This window comes from Tursiops truncatus, chromosome 12 (assembly GCF_011762595.2).
Source record: "Tursiops truncatus isolate mTurTru1 chromosome 12, mTurTru1.mat.Y, whole genome shotgun sequence".
NCBI classification, from domain to species: Eukaryota; Metazoa; Chordata; class Mammalia; order Artiodactyla; family Delphinidae; genus Tursiops; species Tursiops truncatus.
Genome location: NC_047045.1, coordinates 2,152,347 through 2,171,919, shown reverse-complemented (window position 1 = coordinate 2,171,919; position 19,573 = coordinate 2,152,347). Strand labels below are relative to the sequence as shown.

Genomic DNA, 19,573 nt, shown 5'->3' with positions numbered 1-19,573 from the left:
GATTGACTTTTACTTCATTCTTTCCATTTTTAAGGGTTAGAATTACTGTGGAGAAAGTTTTTTTTGTTTGTTTTTTTTAGTTCCACAAGAAAGCCCATAACTAAATTGTTTGCAAGTTGGAATAAAATTTGTCCGTGGATCTTTTAAGGACAGATTCATTTAATGACATATTTAAAGATGAAGATTTGATATTTACTATGGCACCTGGCAGCACAGTTGTGAATGGTTAAAATCCATAGGAAATAAAGTTTGCAGATTTCATATGTGAAATAGCAGACATTTCTTTAAACTCGAATGAGTACTAAACAAGTCACTAGTGTTACTTACATTCACATCAGAGAGGGTGAATGAAAGAGCATTTTTAGAGTTAGAACAATTACTGTTTACTTGGAGAAGGTTGGCCATGATTTCTTCAATGTGCATTCGTGAGGCATAACAATGAAGTCATGAGACTGATTTTCACACCAGTCTGAATGTTCACTTCAAATGCTGCATTTCAAATTCCCATTTTGGCAGCAATATACTTGCTCTGTTTTAAGTATAATTGCTCAAAATATTTGCATGAGCCTCCACTGCCATCAGTGGTCATTTAACTCCCTTTGTGCAAAGTAAGAAGATGTAAAAGATAAACCTTTGTTGTATTATACCACTGAGATGTGGAGGTTGCTTGCTACTGAAGCAGAATTTAGCCTATCCTGAGAGAGTCAACATCTAAGGCAGAATTATGTATCTATTATAAAACAGTGTCAATACAACTGTTTAAACTGTTTAGAAACTAGTTTAATTTAACTGGCTTAAAATACTTTAAGTTCTCTCTAAAAGTGGGATGGTACAGTAGCCTGAGACAAGGGAAAACCTGAAGAACAAAGAAAGCAATCTAAAATTTGGAGAAAGCTAGAATTTAAAGACAGAAAACCAAGGGTTTTCATGCTCAGGGAATGATGCTTTGCCTAGTGTGATGGGACAGTGCCCAGGGCAGCCAGCATTTACAGGAAGAAATTGGCAGGAGCTGGTGATAAAGGACAATCATGTAAAGTAAATGGTAAAATTTTAAAAATGGTATTCTTTGAAAAGTTGAATGTCACACTAAATTGTTTGGATTTTATTGGGTAGGCAATATCATGAGGTAGGAAAGTGACATGGTCAAAACTGTTTCAGAAGAGTGATTCTGCAACAGGGAGAGAATGCTAGAAGAGACTTGATCATCAGGTCAGGTGAGGAGGGTATCACAGTAGTCCAGACAAGAACTGATGAGAGCCACGATACCATTAGAAGAAGATAAAGTACTATGATCTTTATTAAAGAACTATTTAAAGAACTAATCTCTTAATTATTAATTCAAAGCACTTTCTACTATACTACATTACCTGAAGAATAATTGTTCACTGTATTGATTTACATTTTGATAACATAAGAAAAATATTAAACAATATGATTTCAGCTAGTAATATATGACACAATAAACTTCAGGGAATACCTTATGTAGTACAATTACGTTACTCTCTAACAATGCTGCCTTCAATTAGTTTACATATAAAAAAGTAAACTCCATACTCTTCTATTGTCATAAAACCCTGAAAAATAATATAGAATATTTCTATGAAATTACCTTGATTACTTTTGTGTCCTTATAGGTTCAGAAGACTTTTTTTTAATTAAGATAAAATCAATTACTGTCATTATAGTATAGAAGGTTTCTGTATATGACAGAGGTACACTTAGTTACACTTAGTTACACATATATGCTCTCAAAGCCCTAGTTTCCTCAACTTAAATTGGGATTACAACAGTGCCTACTTCAGATGATTATTATGGAGATTAAAGAATTCCTGTAAAGTACTTCATGTATTATCTGACATAGAGTAAACTATGCAAATATGAGTAATACTAATATTATTAACTAATCAACAAGTCGTTAAATAGAAAGAACTGAAGAATGGGTCATTTAATGTTATTACACATACTGGTAATAATATATTTCCATTTAAAGAGCTTTAAAGTATAAACAGAAATTTTAAAACATTGAAAAACTAAAATTTTCTTAAATCACTTTATTTCCATTCATTCAACTAATTTTAGTAAGCATCTATTATGTACATTGCTCAAGGTCCTGAGCTAGAAAGAAACAAAATAACAGTTCTAGCCCATAAAATTTTACATCCAAATGGTAAATATTCAAACAATAATATAACAGTGGAAGTATTGGGTGGGCCAAAAGGTTCATTTATTTCCCGTAAGATGGATTTAGTAGCACTTAGTTGTCTTTAACTTCATTCAAAACAATTTTGTTAGATTTTAGGTGACAGCTGTCATATCAGCATGCATTAAAAAAAAAAAACTTATCAAAATTGGTAAAGTTTTCTGTAACCATTTTAATATTGAAGATGGAAGGAAAAAGGCAATATTTTTGCCATATTATGCTTTATTATTTCAAGAAAAGTAAAAATGCAACTGAAACACACAAAAAGATTTGTGCAGTGTATGAAGGTGCTGTGGCTGATCAAACGTGTCAAAAGTGGTTTGCAAAGTTTCGTGCTGGAGATTTCTCACTGGACAATGCTCCACAGTCGGGTAGACCAGTTGAAGTAGATAGCGATCAAATCGAAACAATATTGAGAACAATCAACGTTATACCATGCGAGAGATAGCTGACATACTCAAAATATCCAAATCAAGTGATGAAAATCTTTTGCACCAGCTTGGTTATGTGAATAACTTGATGTTTGGGTTCCACATAAGTTAAGTGAAAAACAAAAACAAAAACAAAAAAAATCCTCTTGACCATATTTCCACATGCGATTCTCTACTGAAATGTAATGAAAATGTTCCATTTTTAAAACAAATTGTAACGGGCAATGAAAAGTGGATATTGTACAAAAATGTGGAATGAAAGAGGTAATGGGGCAAGTGAAATGAACCACCACAAACCACACCAAAGTCTGGTCTTCATCCAAAGAAGGTGATGTTGTGTATATGGTGGGATTTGAAAGGAGTCCTCTATTATGAGCTCCTTCCAGAAAATCAAACGATTACTTCCAACAAGTACTGCTTGCAGTTAGACCAACTGAAAGCAACACTTGATGAAAACCATCCAGAATTAGTCAACAGAAAACGCATACTCTTCCATCAGGATAATGCAAAACCACATGTTTCTTTGATGACCAGGCAAAAACTGTTACAGCTTGGCTGGGAAGTTCTGATTCATCCGCCTTATTCACCAGATATTTGCACCTTCAGATTTCCATTTATTTCGGTCTTTACAAAATTCTCTTAATGGAAAAAAATTCAATTCCCTGGAAGACTGTAAAAGGCACCTGAAATGTTCTTTTCTCAAAAAGATAAAAAGCTTTGGGAAGCTGGAATTATGAAGTTGCCTGAAAATGGCAGAAGATAGTAGAACAAAAGGGTGAATATGTTGTTGAATAAAGTTCTTGGTGAAAATGAAAAATGTGTCTTCTATTTTTACCTAAAAAAACAAAGGCACTTGTTGGCCAACCCAATATTAGACAAAGGATAATAAAATATAGCTAATGACACCACCTAAATGCCATTTTGAATTCAAGGTAGGGTTTTATAAAGAAGTTCAGTATTTGTGTTGAGATGACAAAAAAATCAGTTCTCTAAGAATACAGTTAGTAGAAAACATTCTACAGAAGTAGAGAGGATGGAAACAGGCATGCACAGGAGCATGAATATATATCAGCTACACATTCTGCTTTTGCTGAAGTCCAAGTGAGAAGAGTGGTAATAACAAGGATAGAAATGAGAGGTTTATTTTACAGACAAGAAAAGTGATATTGAAAAACCATGACCCATTCATCCAGTCAATAAAAGAGCACTGATTTGAATATAAGTAGTTCCTGAAACACTTCTGGTATTCTACAATGCTTCCACTTTCAAAGATCTTTTTTTCAAACCACGTATTATCAAACATGGAACATATGTTTCCTTTTGAAGCAATATTTTGGTGCAGTAGTAAGTTTCTCAGCCATCCCATTGGCTCTATTGTAATGTTTCTGAAATATTTATGAATAATACCATGATTCACCATTGTTTCTAGTGAAAGACATTTATGAATTGTAAGCAGAAGCTTCAGAGGTACATCTCCTAGGACACTACAGTGAGTATAGGGGAAATGGTGACTGGCAGTGGGCTTGTGGGAAGTTACATTTGTCGATAAGTCATCAGAGAGCATAAGTCAGGGACCAAATTGTTTATAGGCTATGGGTACAAAATGAGTTCGAAGTGATTATATCCAAACATTCCTTCCAGTTATAAAATTCTATGATGCTAAGACTCCAAAACACAAATGGCCATGTGAGTTAATGGGGGGATTTCAAATAAAATACAAGTGGCATCCCTGTGCTCAGGTAGCTCATTCTCCAGCAGGTTAGATAGTACACATGTGCTGGAATTAAAAAATGAGGATGCAAGTGCAACATAAAATACTTAGGAGGCGAGAATGTTACTGAGTCCAAGCTCATACTGCTTACCACAAAACAGGCCGATAAATCAAGAGATGAGTTCCTGGGGCAAGGAATAGCGACTTTATTGGGAAAGCCAGTAGACTGAGAAGATGGTGGACTCACATCCCAAAGAACCATCTTGCCCAAGTTTGGATGCTAGTTACTTTTATAGAACAAAGCGGGGAGGGTGAAGAGGTAAAGCAAAAAAGGCAATAAGTGGTTGCAAATATTTACTGGTTCTGGCCAGACTCCAAGGGGATGTGTTAATTCTTCCTTCTTGTACCCATTCACAGGTGGGCCCAGTCGGGATGTTACCTGTGAACTAAACAAAGGTATTTTAGCTTAATGTTCATTGTATGGGAGGCAAGGTTCCTAGAGATGAGCAATTATGTATACTTGCAACATGCCTTTAGTGGTTAACTTGTAGCAGAAGCAATAGAATACAAAGGTTAAAATAAAATAAACAGATCCAATATGGAGTCAAATTTGTTTTTCCTCATTACAAGAAGAGAAGAAAGCATCACTTTTAATTGGAGAACCAAAAACAAGTCCACAGAAGAGGTGTGATATGTAGAGCCCCTGAAGCGGGAAGTACAGATTGCCCTGTAAAACAAGTGGAAAACTGTGTGAGGGGCTTGGTGAGTTGTTAATAAGGGACTCTTTTGAAGAAAGGGAAGGCATGAATGTCTTATTTTTGTTATATTGGAGAATCAGGTTTCTGTATTCCACTGAGGGTGTCCTATCCCTTTATAGTACTGAATCACTGTTAGTAGATTTAACACATGTATTTCATAGAACTATACCTTCCCCAAACCATTTCAAGTCAGAGGCAAATTGAATGGCCTCAATTGTTCAGTCCTATGTAAGATATTTTGGCTAAATACTAAGTTTTAACATGCAATGTGCTTTTTAATGTCAAATCTAAATACCTGTACAAAATTTGGAAAATATGGGTATAAGTGTTCCCTTATGACCCATTTATATACCTCAGAAGCAAATAACTTATTTTAAACTGATACTGGCTTGCATCTCTTTGGCAAAAATAATGAATATAGACAAATTATTGGCATAATAGGCTCCTCTGAAATAATAGGAGCAGTGGGAAACCAAAGAAATTCAAAATGAACAAATTTCTTCAATTAATAGAAGGTAAAGAAAAAATACATTTTCTATGCTTTTTCACTCTCTGCCAGTGAGTTACCTTGGATACACCCAGAGATCTGGGTTTGTACTAGTCCATCACTCTGAAAGTGCTCTCCAAATCTAGAAGCAGGGAAACAAACATCTTACTTTAAATAATAAGATTAACTTATCACATATCCTACTGTTATTCATTCACATATTAATGTAGCAGCCCTTCATAGAGGATTAAAAATGTGACACACATTAAGGTAACTTGCAATCTAGTGTTAAAGATAGACATGCAACTAGTTAGTGGTAGTTAAGGTGGTAACTACAGCAGGACTACAGGCATAGAGGGTAATGAGGAGGCATTAACAATTTCTTCCAGAGAGCTAATTGAACACTTCCTGGGCTGAATGATATAGTGAATTTCATTTAAAAAATTCAGAAGAGTGGTGTATTTGATACAAGAGGCTTACAAATTAAGTAAGGTTGTTATTATTCTCATTTTTAAAGAAAAGTTATTATGGCTTCCATTTTCTTTTTTTTTTTTTTTTCTTTTTGTGGTATGCCAGCCTCTCACTGCTGTGGCCTCTCCTGTTGCGGAGCACAGGCTCCAGACGCGTAGGCTCAGCGGCCACGGCTCACGGGCCTAGCGGCTCTGCAGCATGTGGGATCTTCCCGGACCGGGGCACGAACCCATGTCCCCTGCATCGGCAGGCGGACTCTCAACCACTGCGTCACAATTTTTAAGTGACTTTCTTAGTATAACAGGACTAGTAAGAGGCAGAACATGGATTAGGACCCAATCATGATGGAAATAGTTGCCTTATATTGAGTGTTTACTATATGCCAGAGTCTAAGTTCTCAATGTTTTGGGGGTTTTATTTTTTCAATTAATATTCATAGAAACCTATTAAGTAGAATCTATATGTGGAGTATACTGAGAAACAGAAAAGCAATAAATTGGAAGAGTATGTTAAAATGATTTCGATAATAGATACAGCATGAGAAAAGTTGACAAATTAAAGAGAGATGCTGGGAAAGAACTGTAAGGATTCATGAACACAAGGATGTCTTTGGTAATCTAAACCCAATCATATACTACTGACTTGATTGTAGTGTAGAATAAAAAAGAAAAATATTTATAAATCCATGTTTTCTCACCTATTTTTCAGTTGGGCATCGCCTCATGGCAGGAGACCCCAGAAGGAATGGCTCCATTGTCCTGAATGCCTTCCCTGCCTTTACCAAACAGAGGGGTCCACAAAAGAGTTAGGAGAGATAACAATTGCAACAACACAAATGCTATGTTATTTTGTAACTGTGGAAAATTGAAGTTTTAGTAAATTACCCAAAGTTTCACAGTTATTAAATCGAACCTAGGTTTTCTGACTACAAAACTCAAATTGTTTAATCATTATACTCGATTGTTCCTTTTATCACGCTAAAGCTTAACAAAGACTTTCTGCTTCTAACGCAGGTTTCCAAACAGTCTATACATGAAAATTTACCATATCAAATTAATTCTGATGACACTGGTAATTAACCATGCCCATCAATATTAATAGCAGGAAGTGAAAATAGCAATGGTCTGTGGTCCCTTTCATTGTGGAGTATGTGAATTTATAATTAATTTGATAAACTTCTAGAATACCAATAAGACTAAGAATCATTTTTAAAGCCTTCTCCTGTATTCATTCTATGATTCTAAGCAATAGTCTTCCTAAGGAAAGAAAAATAAATGAAGGTTGAGTGACTGAAAGTAGGAAATAATGTGTTTTGTTTCCTAGTTATCTTTTATTCTAAAACATAAAAGCAAACTTCCATGGTGTTGCATATTTGTATTTTCATTATACTTTAACAACAGGGAAACAGTATTTAGTATTTATGTGAGCCCTGTCAAACAAATTATGAATTCATATGTATAAATCACCAAAATATTAGCAGGTAGTTATGTTAGTAAATAAGAATAAGTTCGTTATAACTCTGCGGTGGGGAGAGCACCACACTGATAGAATCTTAACAGTATGCCAGTAGGGAAGTTAGAAGCAGGATAATGACAGGGCTGTGGGGAAGGGGCGAGCTTAAAATGATTGAAGGAGAGGGTCTTTAAAGTTGGGGAATTGAAAGTGGACAAAAATGGGAATATAATAATTTAGAATTAATGGACACAGTTAAGCTAAGGTTTTGAAGCAACTCCTGATAAGCAAACTATTGCTTGATAAGTAAACTGCTTTGAACAGATGAGCAGAAAATTGGTTCTGATAAACTGACCTGTAGGAATGTCCTGAAGGAAAAAGTGAAGTTATTTAATGGTTCACAGTCTTATCTTTCCAGCACAAAGTTTTCCTGATATCAACAACTAAGTCATGTTACCAAAGGTGGGCTATGGTCTTCTCTAAATTGTGTTGACAAAGGTGGCTCCATCTTATGGGGGATCCATTCAGGCTGGTGATCCACCAGACTCAAAAGGGGGAGCCCCAGAGGGCTTCTTTTATCCTACTAGTACTTATTTATAGCATTGATTACATAATTAATAGCTTACTATAATTCTGACATCTATCAAAAGGAATTTAAATAATTTTTAATGTGAAAAATAGGTACATGGTCTTTTATTTACTGTTTATTTTGTTAAAATGTAATCTATTTAATAGTATTTGTGATTTCTCAGTATTTACTTGTAAGTGACCTTAGGATTTCTATGTTTTTGTAATCATGAATTCTATTTTTTTAATTTGTTAGTGCTTAAGTGTGTTAGTTGAGAAACTGACAACAGACTGACTTACGTATACCAATTACTATTATTTCTATTTATTCATACTAAAATAGTTACTGATAATAGTATTTTATGTGCCATGAAATTGGGTAAATATTTCACATTCAAATACAGTATAAAAGAAATATGCCACTAAATTTGATGTTATTTCAATCCTTAATCCCCCAAACTATATAAAGTTACAAGATAAATATACTTAGAGTTTTATTAAATTATAGTTGAATCTTTTACTTTTTAGAAATTTTTATTTTCTTCCATATCTTCTTTTGCCTAACAACTATGTTAACTAATAAAATAAATTCAGATAACAACTACCATCATGATTTTCTTTCAACAAAATAAATAGTAAGAAAAATTAAGTCTCAAAATTATCATTTCTGATGGCAAAATTGTGGGCCAAAATTACAAATAAAATTACAAATTAATTCATTAAAATATACTCTTTCATCTTGCATCAGATATCAAAGTGTTTTTAGTTGGATTCCTTCACAAAAGTGTGACTGTTAAATCAGGCTTTTCAACTAAGGGACAGTATGTGTGTGATTATTCCAGGATGTCATTATGACATATTAAGGTTGGACCAATGATGAAAAAATTGCTGCAGTGAAATTACAGTGATTTTTAGATATCTTTTTCTGTTAACTTCTTTGTATTATGTCTCCTTTAAACCCACCAAAATACTGTTTTTTTAAAAAAATGTGTCAGTGTAGATTAGTATTTGAGAAGTATTTTGTCTCTATTTTTGACATGTCTATATATTATGTAAATGTCTCCTAATTCAGCTAATACACCTTATTTTCTTAATTTTTGTAGATATCTCCATGGTTTACCAAATTTTCCATTACATTGGCCAGTAAAAAGACTTAAATTTATTCTTGGCAATTCCTAGAAATAAACAAAATCTGAGTTTGATGAGTTCTGACAATGGCTAAACATGCTCCTTTCAAGTTGAGATGAAGAGGTTGGTTTTATGAACATCCCAAATTTATTGAACCAAATGTGAATCTGTGTTATCTGGTGACTTCCCTTCTCATCACTACACATCTTCCATGTTGACTTCTGAAGCCAGTTAATCTGTAGTGGGCCAAGTCAAGGCCAGTCTCAGATGACTGCGGGAGCTGACTCTTATAGGCTTCTAAATTATTTTAAACAGAATTATGAATTAATTAATTAATCCTCCAATAGCAGGATCACTAGAAGTGAAGACTTGTGGGTTCCTAGAATCTTGTCTGCAGCTGCATCTAACTCATATGTTTATTCAGTCCTTCCATTTCCTTCTTTAGTGAATTCTAGTATCCTAATCGAATATAATTCCAGAACATACTATAAAGGGCACAGGAAGTCTGAGAAAACAAAGGAAACCATTAGAGATTTCATCAAGGATGAGAAACAATTTCCTTCCCAAGTGAGAAAAATAAGTCTCTGAAGAGAAGAATCAAGAAGATAAATGTTTTGAATCGATTTTTGACTCATAGTGTGCCTTCAATCAATCACAGCTGAACAATTGAATGAAAGAACGAATGTAGTGAGTTATCTCATTTACTCTGGCAAAAATGAGTCAAAATCTCCTTTTCTAGCCTACTGGGGAATGATTCTATAATTCTTCTGTTTTTGAACATTACTTCTTTGGGAGACTAAAGAAAGAAGCAACAGCTGTCTCCAGTTTATAAATTTCTCAAGGCAGGAAGGGAAGGGATCTTATTTCAATTAAGGTAGAGAGGCAGGGCCCTTGTCTCTGGGGAAGCTGTACTGCAGCAGAACTGAAGAGGATTTCATGTCCTCTCCCAAGATTCCCTGCAGGAGCTTGAGAAAGTGCTAGAAGAATGAACATGGAATGAATTATACGTGAATCTTTTCATCCCTGTTTAAGAAAAGGAGCAATGCATCAATTACGCATTAAGGCTAGTGAGTTTTGAGATTGAATTATTGAAAATACTTAGAGTTAATAAGCAAACTTTAATATATGTTACGTTAATCCTGTTATATGTACTTCTTTTTAGTAGTTCCCTATTTTTAGGAAAACACCAAAAATGTTATGAAAGGAAAATGGCAGTGAAGAGGAGTGGACAGGAAGATATGCTGTGAAGAAATAACTAAGAAAAGTAATTATCTGAGTGATTTCATATAAGAAGTCCAAGATATGAATGAAAACTTGGATAGTACAGTACAGACCAAAGGAACTAGGGGAATATTTCTATCTGCCTCAAATTTGCACTTGTTCATTCCAAGGCCACAGCTCTGCTTCCCAAAATAGATACTGAGATATCTAGGACTTAAGTAAGTGCAATATCTGACATAGATACAGCAGAATCCTCAGTCAGATGTGCAATTTAATGTTGAGACAGATTTTCTTGGGGTGAAATTGCATAAAGAAATCCGGAGTAACTCAAGACAACCAGCTGGAAGCTACTAGTTTAGCCACCAACCCATTCCCAATTATTAAATTTTATTTTTCTTTTGAAATTGTTTTCATTACATGGTGAATAAATACAACAAAAACTTACATCTTACCTAAATAAACAATAACAAATAAAAGAGAGAACTGTGACTACCATCCACACAACTTAAGGTGTAGAACATTATCAGCATATTCTGTGGCTTTCTTTTTGGTTATCATTCTTTAGTTTTTCTTTATAATCATATACCATACCACTAAACAATATAAAAATACAATATATGTACTATATTAATAAGATATGTATAAAAACCTTAAGCAACACATTGTTTTATTGGATGTTTTGAAATTTATATAAGTTTTAAAATAATGTATGTTTCCTTTCTGATCTTACTCTTTTTGATCAACATTTTGCTTATTAGAATCCTCCACGTTGATGCATATTGCATTTTTCCTAGTATGTATGAGCAATAGTTCTTTACGGCATAAGGATAGAGATGGACGTGTGCATCATACAGGGTGAAAACATTTAACTTTTCCAAGTTGATTTCATCTATGCCTATAATCCCAATCAAAATCTATAACAGCTCTGGTTATTTTATAACTTTGGGAATGCCTCGTGTTTTCAGACTGTATAATTTTTGCCATCCAAGTAGTTGTAAAAAATATCTCACTGGAGTAATTTGAAATCCTGGTATACTAATAAAGACTAGTATTTTCCCCTGTGTTACTGGTAGTTCATATTTTCTCTTTTGAGAAGAGTCTTTCCAAGATTTCTATGCCTTTTTTGACTGTATTAATTGCTTTTTTCTTATTAAATTGTAGTTTTAGTTTGTCTGTGTTTAACTTTGGATACTGACCTCTTGTCAGTTTTATGTTTTGAAAATGTCTTCTTACTGTTTGTCTTTTATTTTCTTTAGCATTTTCAGATTAACAAAGTTCTTAATTTAATGTCCTCAAAAAATCCCTCTTTTTATTTACATTTTTTTGAGTCTTTTAAAATAAATACTTCTTTTTCCCAAACTCACAAAATTTTCTTCTATATGTTCTGTCAAAAGCACTAAAAAGTTGCTTTTCCCATTTACTTCTTTGGGCCACATACAATTGATATCTTTACATATGACTTTTAATTATGAACAATTTCAATTTTGTCCATAAGGATGAAAAATATTCTCAATATCATTTTAAATAGTTGCTCCAGAAAGGAGAGAAACTCCTACTCACAAAGCTTCCCTTGATCTTTTTAGACAAAAGTGGTCAATACTTTCTTGTTTGTGATTTCTACAGTTTTTAAATAAATTTAAGGAAAGTCCTCTTCTTCATGTTAATTTCTTTTCAGAGAGTTTTGACAATGCTTAATTCTTTGTGCTTCCATTAACTTCCTCATATCTTAGAACTACTACTTAAAACCCCTCAACTATTTAGTTTTGAAGGGTATTTCCCCATAGCATACCCTAGACATAGAGAGGGGTCTTTAGTCACACCCACCTCTCTTCCCAACATTTCTGCTGCTCTACTAAAGCATAGAGAAAGTACGCTTGCCACAAAGTTAAGAAGTTTGGAAAACAACCTTTTCATGTGCTGAAGTTTGTCACGGTAAATGGCAAAGAGATGTGTCCAGTGCAGCACTTTTATACTTGTGATTTCAGGTAAATTTAGAAATACTACATCATCTTACTTGTGTCCTGCATTTTCAGGTTTGTTCCTTTCATCTTTGCTTCTTTGCCTACTTTCTGATTGCTGGAGCTTTTTATTGAGTTTATCCTCTAAAATTGTAGTTATTTTCTCTTTTTCTATTCCTTTAATGTTGATCTTTAAAATTTTATCATACACACTTAGTGTATAAAGTTTATCAATATTCATTCCATATTCTTACAAAACACAAGGATCGTTGAGCACTGCCTGTCATCTCTGCTCCTCTTTATCTAACATCATCTTCCATTTTACCTCCATCTTATTTATGACTATTATTATATTACACACATATATTAGAAGAATTCAAATCTAACTGAAAGTATAGGTTAACAGTTAGCATTCCAGTTAAGTATGATGAGCTAATCCCATAAATACCTGTGCTTCCTCCTGAAATTCCATAAATAGTGAGATAGATAGATAGATATAGATATAGATATAGACATAGATATATTACTCAGATAAATGTAATGTAGAGGAGAAAAAAGATATAAAAATTTGCAAGCTGGAAAACAAATGAACAAGGGCTGTTTTGTCTGAAAACAGACTAAACAGAGCTGAGAATTTGGAAACTAAAATTAGGAGTGGGAAAAATAGAGAAGCATGGTGATTTATAGCACAGAATCCTCAGGAGCCTCAGGAAACAGCCACACCAGATAACTGGGAGTGTGAGTGAGAGTGGAGTGAAAATCCCACCAGTCAAATGCTTTAGATCCGATACATTTTTCACCAAACCATCTATGTAGTGATGTATCCATCAGTCCTTGAGTGAAATCAGACTAATTTTTAACCTTAATGTGTCAGGTTACCCTGCACAGCCCACTGAGCCCACTGAGACATATGACGACATCCAGATGACGAGAAGCCTCAAATCTTTACAAGATATTTTCTCAAGGAAATTCATATCTTTCATTTCCTGATTTTTATTGCATTTTTTTCTAAATTAACACATCTCTATCTTTAACAACATCAGAAGTAAAAGGAGGCATTTTAAGTTACAGTATAAAACTAATCCTCAATAAAATTAAGTAGAAGTTGTTTTAATACTAGTAAAAATGGAAATATTAAGTGATTATTTCAGTTTTCAGACATTCTAGCAGTTTACACATTTTAAAGTCTTATTATAATAAAGTAATTACTTTAAAAATGTTTGACTTACAGGTGCAGTAGAGATAAATGGTGTAAAATATCAGTAATTTTCTGGAAGGAAAATCCAGTTGTTTTGCTTAATAAAGGTAAAGACAACTTGGCTCTTTTATTTAGTAATATGAGTTCCAAATCATTTCTCTGAAATCAAAATAGAGTCAACACTCAAAATATGTGCCCTAGAAAAACTAAAACTTGTCAAAGACGTCATATAGTGCCCCAAATTTGCACAACTATGAAGTAATGAATCCCCATTCAAGTCTTCTGAATTCATATCCAATAGTTCTACCATGAAAGTTATTGTTCTTGACTAGATCCTTTTTCAGTAATATAAAGGCATTTCTGCTAGCCCACCAGAACTTCCACAGTCACTGGAATATAAAGAAAATAAGCTTAGTATTTTAAAAATGTGACTACAGAAAACAAACTGTATTGCATGTGCGTGTTCCTCAACTTTCCATCAATACACTCCAGCATGGTACCCCACTGCTCTTCTTTCCTAATCCTGACTCTCTGACTGCTGCCTCCATACTGGCAATATCACTTTTTTGGCTTATAAACCTTCCTCCTTGGACTCTCATAATGAAAAATATATCATTTCTTCTTTTTTTTTCTCCACACTCCATTCCAAAAGAATTAGAAGTGGCTTTTAAAAATACAACATAGTACGAATAAGTGAGGAAACATGCCAAATATATGTGGTTTGTGCCTTGATATATTAATGATGAATTTTCATATCAGTAGAAGGCGCATGAAAGGCCAGTGGGCCTTCTTAGGGTTTCCTAAATGTGGCTGTTCTCAAAATAAATCCTCTAACCTGTCACACCTGCAGGAAAATGTCCACGTGCAAGAACAACTCCCATCAGTGGGCACCTTAAAGACTGCTCTGTGTGCGTGTGTGTTTGTGTGCTTGTGTGTACTCGTATGTGTACACATATGTGAGTGTGTATAAAATCATATTATCTGTACATTTTTATGTGCATAGCATGATTTTAATCTTATTATCTGGGTCCCACAATTTTGAGACACATGATTCTCTTTTTCCTTTGTACTCTTCCCTGTGGGCAGCTGCTGGTTAATAGCAGACATCTAACAATGTAGAAAGAGCAGATGAAGAGTTGAAAATTACATTTAATTAAAAACTGAATGCTAGGAATAAAGTGAGATATGGATAATCACTATTAACACCTCTATTTCTCCCTTGTCCATCAGTAACGTCTGAGCATTGAAAAGAATTAAAGCTGATAATTGCCATGACAGCTTAAGGGGGATAATTAGACTGTAGGTATTATTGAAATAACATGAGAGATAGTAAAATAAAGTACATGAAAAAAGAAAATTAAGTGAGTAAATATAAAGTATTTATGATTCTATTTAATTACATATGAGTAAAGAATTAACTATCATCACAGGGAAAATATTTTACTTTTGAAATGTTGCCCAGAATAGGCAACAACATATCTGGAAAATTACAAAAGTGTATTTCAAGTTTTACTAATTATAACATAAGTTATTATAGGAGAGGAAAACCTTTCCCATCTTCCCTTCTCAGTGCTTTGGGTGGTCTAATAATTAAATTGACAGAATAACAGGAGAAAATCAAATTTAATTTTGTATATACAGCCCCTCATAAAAATATGAGACTAAAGAAGTGACCAAGGTAGACAGATTTTATACCCTTTAGACAAAGAAACAATAAATATAGGAAGATTTGAAAAAAAAAAAAAGATGTTTAGGCTAGGGGTAGTAAATTAAAGAAGTAACAAAGTTTGTTTCTTCAACCTTCTCTACCCTGAATTCCTTGTCTCTGGTAAGACACCCTTCACATGTGAGATTATATTCTACTTTCAGAGGACAAAGGAGTGTCAGAGTTTCCTTCGTGCACAGGTTGTTTCTTAGTACCTTTAATTCAAAATAATCAATATGGCAAAGTGGCATATTTGGGGGCAACCTGCCCTCAACCCCATCATTATTGAGACAGAGTGTTTGGTTACATCACATAGGGGATAGTACTGTAGGAGCATTTGTATTTTTATTGTACTGCAAATTAACAAGCATTACACTTTAGCAATCAGTTTTTAGCACTTGCTAAATTTCTACTTTATTCCCAACCATCATAGTCCAAATCTTATGGCTTCTGATGAATACACAATGTGACACACCTATGTAAGTTTATCCATGATTGGTTCCCTAAAATCTATTATCATGATACACATTGACAGATAAAGTTACTCTTTCAACATATTTTTTCATTTGTCATTACCAATCTTATAAATGGAAAATTTAGGTTGTCAGAATCAAAAGAAAAACTAAATACAAAGACTTCTCAGCATGAAAAACTGAGTTCCTCCTAAATTTGCATGAGCATCTTTCCGGAGCTCTCAGAGCCCAGGAACAACAGAAGAGACCTGAGTTACTCATTTCATTTTCTCTGTAAACTCGTTGGTCAAGGAGATGAAGGGTTAAAAAAAAGTAACAAAGGTCTCCCCAGCACGGCCACATACTCATTTCTCTATGGAAATGTATTTTTCTCATAAGCCTCATATGTTTTATGTGGTAGGTAAATTTCCAGCCCACAAGGAAGACTCTATATAGCCTATAATACTTCTTAAACAATAAACAGTAGAAAGAGAAGAAGGAGGAGATATTATATGAATCACCTCAAAGATTAAATATAGCTTAATTTCAAGTACCTTTAGTAATCAAATAGTTATGTAAATTAGCTAAGAGCTCAATGATTATTTATAATTTTTTAAAAAGCCATACTCGGAAACTAAATGATAAGCACTGGAAAGTGGGGTACAGTTTGTACATTCAATGATACACATCATTATACTGTTCTCGTACATGATAGAGAATGTAAGAATTCAACACAAGGATCCACACTGGACCTTTTTAAAAATGAGTACTGTATTTTGTTAAAAAATTCCAAAGACTGTATGTTTCCAAAAATTAATCAGCAGCCTGTTCACACAAAATAAAACTGGTGTTAAAGAACATGAGCTTTGATAAAAGAAGCCTATTTCTAAGATCTATCACTTTGATCAAATTACCCTATCTAAGCCTGTTTCTCAGATAGAAACATAGGATTCATAAGAACCTAGTCCTTACACGCTTTACAGACTGAAGTGAGACTCAAACTAGTTGATGTGTGTAATGAGGAAAAGACAATGGGATATGAATTACCTTATTAACAAAATTTACAAAATAATTATCATTATTTAAAAATTTAGCTTTATTCATATATTTTATTCCTGTAAACAGGTAATAAAACAGGTTAAAACAAATGAGCTGTTCAGGAAAAGAGGGCACTTCTGGACCTCACGGCAGCCCCATCACACACCACCTTGAAATCCTTCGGGTTCTACCTAGATGTACTGAATGTGGCCAGACCATGTGCTTCAGACCTTCCTAAATATCTGCCTCAGAAAAATGTAGAGCATATTCTTGTAATAACTATTTTAAAAATAAATTTTGCAAGATCTTTGTTTCATTGTAGGAGGTTTCTCTCCCAAATACAGACTGGAGCAAATTCTTTGTCTAGCACTTCTACATATTTTATAACAGAACAACCTTCTTATTGCCATTGTATTGATGAAGAAACTGAGAGGATCAAGTAGGTTAAAATATTTATCCAAGATCCCACAATTATAAATGATAAAGTGTATAATTAAACCCAGGGTTCTTAACTAAAATTATATCTGTTGTAATTACAAGATCATAATAGGGGCCACCTTAATTTTATGGGTAATCATTACATTAAATTAAATCTTTTGTAGTTATTTTAGGATGTTGTACAATTCACAATTTTATAGGTTGACACAGAATTTGCATGGTAAATTTAAAAAAAACCTCCAGAAATTAGAAATGGAAATTCACATTGCCCAATTTATTTAATAAAGCTAAATAAAACTTTAGTATGAAAGTTAGAAAGGGAGCCAGGAAAAATGAAAATTAAAAGGCAATCTCAATCATCAGAATAGGTGCAAGTATCCTAAGCATGGATTCTTGTAAATGAAATCCATATATGTACATGCATTGTAAGCAAATGGGATTTATTTCTGGGATAAAATAAGGGTTTAATATTAGAATATCAAAGTTATTTACAGTATAATCATATCAGTACGTGAAAAACCAAGAAAATTTAATATTAAGGTCTGCTAAAAATGTCAGTGAACTACAGAATAGAAGGGAAATTCCTTTTACAACACTTGGTATCTTTTTTCTGTGTCCCTCACAGCTTCCACCTGATGTTCTTTATAACTCCACTGTTGTTATAACTCTACTGAGGTATGACCTGTATTGAGGTATAATTGACATATAACATTATATTAGTTTTTGGTGTAAAACATAACAATTCAATATTTGTATACACTGTGGGATGATCACTACCATAAATATGTTGTGAATCCAAGCTCATTATGCTCACCACGTAACGGGTCAATTAAGCCCGAGACAAGGTGTTGGGGCAGGGAATAGTGACTTTATTCAGAAAGCCATCAGACCAAGAGGATTGTGGGTTAGTGTCCCAAAGAGCAATCTTACCTGAGTTAGAATTCAGGCTTCTTTTATACTAAAACAGGAGGGGATGTGGCTGGTTGTTGCAGACTTCTTGGTGCAGGCCAGACCCAAGAGAAGATGTGAATCCTTTGTTCTTGCAGCTGTCCATGTAGCTCTGATCACCATATTACTGTAAGCATCCAACAAGACAATTGTTATTTTTTTGTTCTTTTTTGTTTGTATCTCTGTATGAATGGAAAAGTGTTATATTTTTAAGGTCAGAGCCTTGAGAATGGGCTATCCTGTATATTTCATGCTATAGGCAACATTCCTTTGCAAAGGTGCAGAGCCAGCATGACTAAGCACAGGCAACAGAGCACAAAGGTTAGAGCTAAAGGAATAGATCCAACATGGAGTCAGGTTTGTTCTTCTCTTTCAAATCTAGTTACCATCCATCACCATACATAGTGTCAACAACAAAAAAATTAATCAGTAGTCAATGTAAGAAGAAATGGAAAAATTTATTTGAGCCAATCTGAAGATTATAATCTGGATGACAGCTTCTCAGAGAGCTCTAAGAACTGTTCTGAAAAAGTAAAGGGGGTGAGGCTAGTGTATATGTGACTTTGGTAAAGGGGTATATATGTGCAATCAAGCGCTCATCTTGGTAGAAGGTTACTGCTACTTCTGAGGAAGAGAGATCTTAGTTAATGGTTTTAACACTTTTCTAAGTATGGGAAGAGGCAAGAAACTGAGTTCCTAAAATTTTCTCGTGGAAATATTTAACTATCTTATGGTCAGTTCTGCCAGGTTTCCCACAGCACAAAGTGCCTCATCTTGATCTTCACCCAGAATTCCTTTCAGGATGTACTGTAGGTCAGTGACTACAATGGCTAATGACTTGATTCTTGTAGAACTGGATGGTGGGCAACATTCTTTATCTTACAATCCCTTCCCTTTTGGTCTTAATTTCAACCAAAGTTTAGGAGGCATTTCATGACTAATTTGCCCCATAGTTCTAGGAATGCTCAATCCCAGGTCTGTGTTGATTTCTTGATAGGTCACTCAACGTGCTATTACTGGTCTAGGCCTTGTTAACAGTAACTGAAGAGGAGTCTCTCGACCTCCTGTCTTACTGGTCTGTTACAGTCCAGGAAATTGTTCCCTCTTGGTGCTTCCTCCCATACCTAGATTTACAATACTACAATCATTGCTCTTATGGGACTATATATGTGATCAATTGTTTCAAGTCACCTAACCATCATTAATTTTATCAGAGGCTCAGTCACACACTTGTTTATGCAAGAAACAATAACCTTGTAAAAGAGGCAGGATACAAGTAGTAAAGCTAGTAATGTTATAAGGTCATAAGTATCTAAGCTAAGAACTTCCCTTAGGTGTGGCCCGGTGTCTCCCCAGGTTGTCTGACCAGTCTCTTCTGCACCAATCACTATCTTTAAAGGAAATAATATA

The 19,573-nt window shown here is 34.1% G+C and overlaps 1 protein-coding gene, 1 long non-coding RNA gene and 1 pseudogene across 3 annotated transcripts in view; 1 reads left to right on the top strand and 2 right to left on the bottom strand.

Moving 5' to 3' along the window:
• Positions 1-4,604, bottom strand: part of LOC101317525 (NADH dehydrogenase [ubiquinone] 1 beta subcomplex subunit 6 pseudogene) — a 46,279-nt pseudogene extending 41,675 nt beyond the window's left edge.
• Positions 1-19,573, top strand: part of EYS (eyes shut homolog) — a 1,685,417-nt gene that overhangs the window by 942,589 nt on the left and 723,255 nt on the right. The window lies entirely within an intron of this gene.
• LOC141276068 (uncharacterized) lies at positions 4,614-18,268 on the bottom strand. 2 transcript variants are annotated; one of them, XR_012325005.1, is made up of 4 exons: positions 18,146-18,268; positions 6,756-6,833; positions 5,668-5,729; positions 4,614-4,788 (listed from the first exon to the last, which is right to left on the bottom strand). It is a non-coding gene; the product is annotated as an uncharacterized lncRNA (long non-coding RNA). The 2 variants fall into 2 exon arrangements; XR_012325006.1 differs by lacking the exon at positions 4,614-4,788 and adding an exon at positions 4,934-5,069.